Source organism: Microcebus murinus, chromosome 1, assembly GCF_040939455.1.
Source record: "Microcebus murinus isolate Inina chromosome 1, M.murinus_Inina_mat1.0, whole genome shotgun sequence".
In the NCBI taxonomy this organism is placed as follows: Eukaryota; Metazoa; Chordata; class Mammalia; order Primates; family Cheirogaleidae; genus Microcebus; species Microcebus murinus.
In genome coordinates, this window is record NC_134104.1 from 54,611,117 (window position 1) to 54,620,313 (window position 9,197).

A 9,197-nucleotide genomic window follows, 5' to 3' on the forward strand; every position below is an offset into this window, starting at 1 on the left:
TCCACTGATTGCCCAGATCCCAATTGAGAACCGTTTAAAGAGGAAACCTGTTTCTTTCCACTACCCCGCCCAATTTCCCTCCTAGTAATTGCCCAGTAAATAATTCCAGTCATTCAGTTTACTATAAGTATTTGAAATTAGAGTCACATTCATTTTAAAATATGCACATTTTATCATGCTACACTATATGTTCTACAATGTTTATAGGATTAATATATTATATTTCAGAAATTTTATTAATTCATTCATAATTTATGGTAATATTATCCAAATTGGTAAATGTTTGGTGAGCTTAATAGGTTGAAAATGTGTGTTGGTTTATGCTCTTTTGTATCTAATGCTAATTTTCTTAAACATCTGCCTCTATCTAAATTACTAGGCATCACTAATTAGAACAGCAGCTATCAGTTAAATAAATTTACCTTTAAGTTGTAAACCTGAAACAACTCGTGGGCAAATTACCAGAACAGTGATTATTGACCAAATATAGGTTTTGAAGAAATTGTCTAGTTCACTGTATAAGCCACAAGCAGCTTGAAAATTAGATGAATTTGAGAAACAGATGACAAAAAACTAAGACAGAAATGCAAATAAGCTACTTAATATGTTAAAAAGTACTCCTGGCAATTACTGCTTGATAGAGTAATGTAAGCAGAGATACCACTGGACGCGTAGTCCACAAACCTGAGTCTGCACAGTAGCTGAGCCACTGCTAATAGCCTGAGCGGGAAAACCCAGCAGGCCTGTCTATGCCTTCTTGGCCTCTCTGAGCATGCATTTCTTCCTTCTGGGTGTGGGGCAGACCTTACTCTGGAATGAAGGTCTGATGACCTATAGTCAAACAAGGTAGATGAGATAATTTCTTTATGGCCATTTTTACCCAGAATATTTTTAGATATTATGGCTGGCTTTGGGGGAAAGGAGGTTCTGGTTTCTATGACCTCTCTTGGGCAAGAAGGATTCTGGTTTCTATAGCTAACTTAAGGAGATAATAGGACTAAGAGACAAGACAGTAGGAGAAGGCCAGAGAAAAACTTTTGCCTCCGAGGCTGCTTCTGAGGCCTTCATTTTAAGGTGTTATTTTCTGAAACCCAACAACAGCAAGAGAAACAATAATAAATGTCTCATGTGTGAATTGTCACAGCCAGGAAGAGTACAGAGGAGTCCTCCAAACCCTTGCCACTTTAAGTGATGCGAGCTTCAATTCAAATTATGGAGGAATTAATAGGAGTATTTCCCATGATTCATCTTTGTATCATTTCTCATTATGAACCACCCAATTTAATCTCATAATCTCTTCAGCCTATTCTTTTCAATATTTCCTCCTTAAAAATAGGGGAAAGGGAGGAAATTAACATTAACGTCTAGGATCTATAGATCCTTTGTTTACTGACAACCATTGGAATGACAGTAGTCTTTGAGAGGTCCTTTCTTCATTTACTGAATGCAAAGACTCATGAGAATTAAAGAACTGTTGGTAGAAAGTTACAGTCATCCAGCATTTATAACATTTTTATTTGCCCTGGAAATCCTATTAATGTACTTTTAAAAGCTGCTTAAAGCAAAGGCTGCTTAATAAAGTTTGTAGATATTTTTTTTGAAAAATAAAGACAGAAAGATAATTTGCATTAATTGAAATATAGCTTGTATAATATATCCATTCAAATTTCAAACTTTGTTTCAAATTTTATTATAAAGGGAAAATGTCTTAACAGCTACATAAAGCACAGTTGAATGTTATAATTTTGCCCATAAGGTGGAGGGGGATTTAAGAGGGAACAGCACCAAATGGCTAGTCTGTGAAAGGGGAAATGAAGGAACAAGGACATGAGAAGCAATGGGTAAGAGCCAAGGAGCAAGCATCGACTAAATCTCTTCCCACACATCACAGTTAAGCAGCTGGTGATGCTCTTTGTTTTCCTTCACAAGGAGAAGGCACATTTTGCTCATTAAATCATCCACTAGTGGTTTGGTTGCTACTTTAAAAAGAAAAGCATTTATATTCAAAGTGGCAAGATGGATTCACACAAGGCAAATAGCTTACCTGAAATTCTTTCCAAAATGCACGTGGAAAGAAATATTCTGGCAAAGGTAGAATACATGAGCCAATTCAATAATTCATGATCTGAAACTGAAAGTTTTTAGGTAGCACCACTTGCATAAATGAGCAAATCAATTCTGTGACATCTTTCCTAGAAAGTGGCAACCCCTTCTTTAACTTCTGCCCTAGGTCTGTCTGTTACAGCTTCCATGCTCATCTATAGTTTTCCACTTACTTGAACTGTGACTTGAAATTGTCTAGAATAACATTCTCCTTGTCTGATCATAAGAACTCCCACTGATGCTTGTTAAAAACACAGCTTCCTCAGCCCCATTCCAAAGCTGTTCTATCAGAAACTTCCCCAGAGAATTTTTAATCTCCAGGTAATTCTGATGATCAGGAAATTTGGGCTAATTGACTCCAAACATTTATGTGACCCTTTTTGACCTTAATTCTGTATCCTGCTATACTTGTATCTAACATATATACATCAAAGTGAGGAAATCCATATATATACATATGTGTGTGTATGTGTATGTGTATATATAAAACTTTAATTAAAATTGGTTGTCTATACTCTAAGAATAATTTCATCCCTATTTTCTTCTCACCAATTAGTGTCAAAGAATCTTCATATAAGAGTTATAAAGGTCTTTTTCTAATGGATAGAACTTAAAATATCATTAAAGATCAAATGGTACATTTTAACTCACATCCTTCAAACCACTCAAGATAGAAAATAAGAAGCAACCTGTGGGGAGGAGTCAAATAATGATGCACCATGTTTTTCTCTCTGCCTTGGGTAAGCCAGAAGTTTCTGGGAAGTCTATTCCACATCATAAAGTGAAATTATACATGGTTGATTGAACTTAAAGATCTCCAAAAGAATCTGACCAAAAATTTGTTTTTGAAAAATAGAATACAGATTCCTGAAACATAGATAACCATAACACAAGAAACTACCTGCTTCAGAAGCCAGTTTGTTACCATGAAAGTCTCTAAGCCAACATAGTTGTTTCTCCTACTCTTTAAATATTTCCAAGGGCAGGGGTTCTCTGGAATTGCTGTTCTATCACCTCAGTATCGTAACTTTTGCTTGTGTATAATGAATATATAATTTCTTACCAAAGTTCTAATTCATTAAGTTTATTTATTTGGACACATTGCCATTATAAGATTGATAATGAGGAATTTCAGAGAAAAAAAAAAGCTGCAACCAGCTATCAAACCCAACTGCCCATCTGAATTCTCCCTACAAGATTTCTTTAAAGTAATCATTTAACTTTAGCTTAAATACTTTCAGCAAGACAGCTTGTGCATCTGTTGCCACTTCTATTAGAGAGCCCTTTCTAGTCCTAAGTTGAAAAAAGTCCATCTCTCTGTAACTTCTACCCATCGCTTCTAGTTCAACTCACTGAAGTTTCTAGAGAAAGCTTAATTCTCTTCCATTGGACATCTACAAACATTGGTATCAAACCAATTAAAAGCTTCATATCTCCTGGTTAAATTTCCCTGGTAGCTTTAACTTTTCCAGGTGCAATACTGTGTTGCTTGCTTCTTTTCCCACTCTGGTTTGTTTTTGTCTTACCTATCATAAAAACCCAATAAGACTCCAAGAGAACAGCACCATAACTTTCTTCATCGTTTGTACTGTGCATCTACTAAAGTATCTGTAGGAGTACAGAAAACTTCACCCCAAAATATATTTCTTTGACATTTTGAGATGGCTATTCAGAAGGGCTGAAAATATAAGAATAGCTGAACAGCTGTGTTTTGTGGAAGAAATTTGTAGAGAAAATCTGCATTGATGCAGTCAGGCTTTCTTTGAGACCTTCCCTTGCCCAACCTAGGAAAGATTAATCGAGACTCTGACATCTTTAAAGACCTGAAAGAAACGTTCACCATCCCTTCTTTTGGAGGACTGGTGCCTATGAGATTTCATCTACATAGTAAGACCACATTTGCTAGCCAGGCCTCCTCTTCTCTTCCTCTTACAGCCTGTTTTGTCACCACCACATGTTTTGCCACAATCCAAACCCCCATTAGATGGTATACAAGTTTCTGTACTCCACGGGGGGCTGAGCAATCACTCTGGGGATCCCCCTTGCCTCCTGTGTGCATGTTAATAATTGTATGCTTTTTCTCCAATTAATCCGCCTTTTGTCAGTTGTTTTTTTTGTGTGTGTGTGCACCTTCAGAAAGTGAAGAGGAAGCTTTCTGTTGGCTTCTACATATCTCAGATTGCAATTGTCCACATCATGTTATTGCCTCACATTGCACTTGTTATGCTACAAGGTCCCTTTTGTTACATATCTCTGTGAAAGAAGCATCTATACTTGTGAGGTATTTTTGAGCCCAGAAACAAGCCCTCAGATTTGTTCCTATTGAGGTTCATTTTAATAGATTTGGGCCCATTATTTCAACCTAAAGAATTGTCTTGGTTCCAATTCTGTCATCCAGTATATTCACCATCATTCCCATCTTTGGATTATCTGTGAAATCAATAAAATACTTATTGTATTTTCATATAATAAAACTCTGACAACACAGGGCTTAAGAATAAATAACATTAGAAGTCCCCACAGCAAAATAACTTGGAGCCATCTATCGTTTTTTTTTTTTTTGTGGAGAAATGTTTAACCAGTTGCAAATCAAATCGCACCATCATTAAGGTAACTGTCACTCAATCTCTATTTCCCCATTGTGCCCAGGTGGCTACTATGGAGGGCTTTATCCAGAAGGAACAGAATGAAAGAAAATTTGGGGAATAAAAAAATATATGATTAGGTGGGAATTTCTTACTCAATATCTTTTCAGGCAGTATCTTTTTAAAGGCAATATCTTTTTAATTTTTAAAAACTTATACTTCAGTAACTCTATATTCCACATAATATTTAGTATTTAGTATTTATATTTATGAATTATTGCACTACAGCAAATCTTCTGAGAATAAATCCCAATTTAATGTCATTTGTTCATCAAGGAAGTAGACAACATTCTTTAAGAGAAAAGAATGTGAAGCTATTGGGGCTCAAAAAACAATAACCCAAAATAAAAGCCTCAGAAGCAAAATTTTTTCTCTGACCTCCTCCTGCCCTTCTGTTTCTCAGTCCAATTCTCCCCCAATGCTAGCCATAGAAACTAGAATCCCTCTTTTTGAAGGCAGGTCATAGAAACCAGAACCCCGTTTTCCCCCAAAGCCAGTCATAAAACCTAAAAATATTACTCTAACTTTTCCTCCACCTTTCTGTGTAAAAACTAGCCATGAAGAATTATCTGACTTACGTTGTTGTTTGACTGTAGATCGTAGGACCCCCATGCCAGAGAGGGCCTTGCCTCTTACCCAGAAGGAAGGAATGCATACTCAGAAAAGCCAAGAGGAATCTAGACCAACCAGTCTTGCTGGGTTTCCCCACTCAGTCTATTAGTATTAGATCATACTCTTTTTGTCCAATCATAATTCTGCATAGCTGTTCATACTCTGTTAAATCTAAGCATTAAAAATGGACAATTTCCTCTGTATCTTTGGGTCTTCATTCTGAAGACTCCCATGTATATACATTAAATAAATATGTATACCTTTTCTCTAATTAATCTGCCTTTTACCAGTTAATTTTGCAGCAAAACTTTGGAGGGCCAATGGGAACTGACTCTTTGGCTCCTGTAAAACTTATATAAACATCAAGCATAGAAAGCAGAAATGGATGATGGCTGATATTATTGGCAGATCAAAGATTTCTGAAAGCAATATGATGCACTTCCCAAACCTATGCCAAGACTCTGTGCATTCACAGGTAACCAAAAGCAGGATTTCTAGATTTCAAATAAAATTTAGAACAAAGTATTTCACCACTTTCACATGTGACAATTTGATTTGGGCTCAACACTGAGGGAAGCAAACCCAGCTGGCAGTGAGTGGAATACCAGGCAGGTGGAGAAGAGAACCATTCCTTCAGATGGGTCTCTCCTGACACCCAAGTTCACACATTCCAGCTGGCTTTGAAGATTTCCCATGTTCCTGAGATTCTGGGGCTATGATTTGGTTCATCCATTATTCATTATTACTTCACACCAAATTTCTAAATTAGTATCTGACCTGGATAAAGAAAAGGCTGGCTCCTTTAAATGTAAGGGCTTGTGCAGGAATGTGATGGAAGGGAACACAATGTGACAGATCAAAGGAAGGGCACCACTTGAGATTTTGAAACTCAATTTGAGATTTTTTTTTTAACCCACACATAAAAAATATATTTGCCAACCATTCCTAAATACTCCCATCTCTATCTGTCAAAATAATAATTGTCAAGGGGAAAAAGGGCATTAAGAAACTGTTTGTAAATTCCCACTGTGCTTTCTAATATAAAGTTTGACATTCTTTCCACTGACTTCTTACCATGGACAAGAACTGAGTTCTCATAATTTGAGTTTAAGGAGAAAGAGGTTTTGCTGAAAGAAGTAAAAAATGAGATCTGACCAAGCTAATCCCATGGTACAACTATCCCATTTCTTTCTTTTTGTCCTAGGAAGTATGTTTTAGCGAAATCTAAGTTATATAACCAGCAGCATTAGGTGGTTTTCAGCTGGATTTGTTTCTAAGGCAGGGTCACACTCAGCCTGTAGCAGCACAAGTAATGAGTGAAATGCAAATGTTTGAAGTGTTTGCTGTTGCAAGCCAAAGAGAATCTATTTACAGAGAGGAGAGCTGGACTGTGGCATTCCAAAGGAGAGAGGGCTCCCTGAGCCTGTAGAACCTAGGATTGCTCTTGTCAGTTTAAATAATAGGACCGCACACAACTGTGTTAATTGCCAGAAGGTAGGTCTGAGAGGTTCTCTTAATTAGGATAAAATAATTTCTACCTAAAATCTTCAGTTTACTGTCAGGGTTTCCACTGTCTTCTCTGAAGCTGTCTCATTTAGGAGCCAGGTTTGAATGTTGTGTGCAGTGAATGTAAATGATCTCAAGCTGAGGGACCTCTGCTGACAGACCCAGGTAGTCTTATTACCAATGCTAATAACACTCTGCTTGTCAAGTGCTGGGCTGCATGTGTCCCGGGTTTTGACATCTTTGCATTTCTGCACATTGTATACAGATGTGCTAAGGGTCCTGACTTACGGAGACTAGCAACCCTAAGTCTAACAGCAAGACAGAAAGTTATGCTCACTGTGCCATAAACATAGTGGTGTGTGCTGTGGAGACTCATGAAAATGTCCATTGCACCCCAGCCCTACCCCACTAGGACCTGTATGAATGAATAAATCACTAGAAGTCAGATGGGGAATCAGCCAAGGGATATAAATAATAAATCTAGCCAAAGCAATGAAAATAAAGCAGACCCATTGAAGTCTCCTCAACGGGAGCCATTAAATTCTTTAAAATGAATGAATAAATAAATAACCATGGGAAAAAATACTGCATTTTCTTTAATAGGCAAAATTGAACTAGAAATAATAGAAGGGTCCCTTTACACATGAATACTAAAATCAGTTTCACGAAATTATCTATCTAAATTACCATTAACATGATAAGGATACTGTACTTCTAACATAATACTGGGCAGAATGGGTGCTACAAAATAACTCTGTGAAACAGAATCTTCACTTTTGATGGTCTTAGAAACTTCAGTTAGACTACATATATTGACTAAGCAGTTGTGCAAAAAGCAATGCTCTGGGTTCCAGAGAAAACGAAAAAGTTAGAAAGTAGAAGAAATCCTCTTCCCTCCAGTACCCTGGAGAAAAGATTTGATTTGTCTTTTTGTAACTTTGCCTTATGGAGAGTAATTTAAGGTTTCGCTGTACACTGAGTCCTTTAAAGGTCTGTTTTTAAACTTTAACTTTTCTTTTGGGAAAGAAAGAATGAGTTTTGGTGTAATACTTACGGAGGGGACTGTCTAGAATAGGTCTCAGCAAACTCTTTCTGAAAAGGGACACATAGTAATATTTTGGGCACTGTGATACACACAATCTCTGTCACAATTACTTAACTCTGCTATTATAACATGAACACAGCCACAAGCAATAAATAAACAAATGAGTGGGGGTATGTTACAATGAAATTTTATTTACAAAACAGGCAGTGGGACAGATTTGGCCCATTGCTGTGGTTAGGTGGCCTCTGATCTGGGGAGACTGCGAGAATATCTTTGAAGCAAAGGAGAAACTCACAGACAGGTGTCCTACAACAGAGCCTTGAGCTATGACTATAATATTCCAATGAGTTACGTTGACTACAGTAGTTTCCTGAGTGTAAACTTAAATAGATTTAAACCTATTTCTCAAGAGAGATTTTTCTCAAAAAAAAAAAAAATGAAGCTCACCACAGCTGTTATGAGACATCTCAATATAGACATGGCTGGAAGGTGGACCGACGAAGAAGCAGACTGACTATGCGAGGGAACAATTAGAGAGTAGCTGAAACCCTTGCTGATGAGCATTTCCACTGTGAGTCATAGAGTAGAACATAGAGTTGTAGAATAGGGAAACTGATTTTCTTGCTTCTCGTAACAACAGTGAGTCACATTGAAGAAGAAAAGAATAATCTCCACACTCTACACATTCCAGGGAAGTTTTTAAAATGAGTGACCTAACCATCTTTCTGAGAAAAGAATAATGCAGGTTTGCATTAGGAAACATGATAGGGTTGGATGCCAAGAAATTCCAAGTAGGTGCCTGAGTCATCCCACACACAAACCAAACCCATGATTCCCAATCAGGAGTTCAGGAACACATGGATTAGCAAGATGGTCAGCTCTTTCAAACCTTTTTAACTTTTTATGTTGGTGCAATATTAAACATACAAAGAAGTTTTAAGGAACTCCTGTGCATGCACCCTTCGCCAATTTTCACCAATGGATTACGTTTTGCCCCATTTATTATATCATTTTGAACCATTTGAGACTATACTGGAGATACAATGTACCTTTACCCATGTATACTTCAGTTTTTATTTCCTAAGAAGTAGGGCATTATCTTGCATAGCCACAATACAATTATCAAAATCACAAAATTAAACATTCATATAATGCTATCATCTAAACCACACTCCATATTCAATTTTCAGCAATTGTCTCAATAATATCCTTTACAATTTCTCCTGTTCTATAATCCAATTTAGGATCACATATTGCATTTACTGTCTAACTGAAAAACTCTTCAA

At 36.9% G+C, this 9,197-nt stretch overlaps 1 long non-coding RNA gene across 1 annotated transcript; it reads right to left on the reverse strand.

Moving 5' to 3' along the window:
* Positions 1–4,153: 4,153 nt before the first annotated feature.
* Positions 4,154–5,415, reverse strand: LOC142870479 (uncharacterized). The gene is made up of 2 exons (XR_012918847.1): positions 5,327–5,415; positions 4,154–4,533 (listed from the first exon to the last, which is right to left on the reverse strand). It is a non-coding gene; the product is annotated as an uncharacterized LOC142870479 (long non-coding RNA).
* Positions 5,416–9,197: the final 3,782 nt, after the last annotated feature.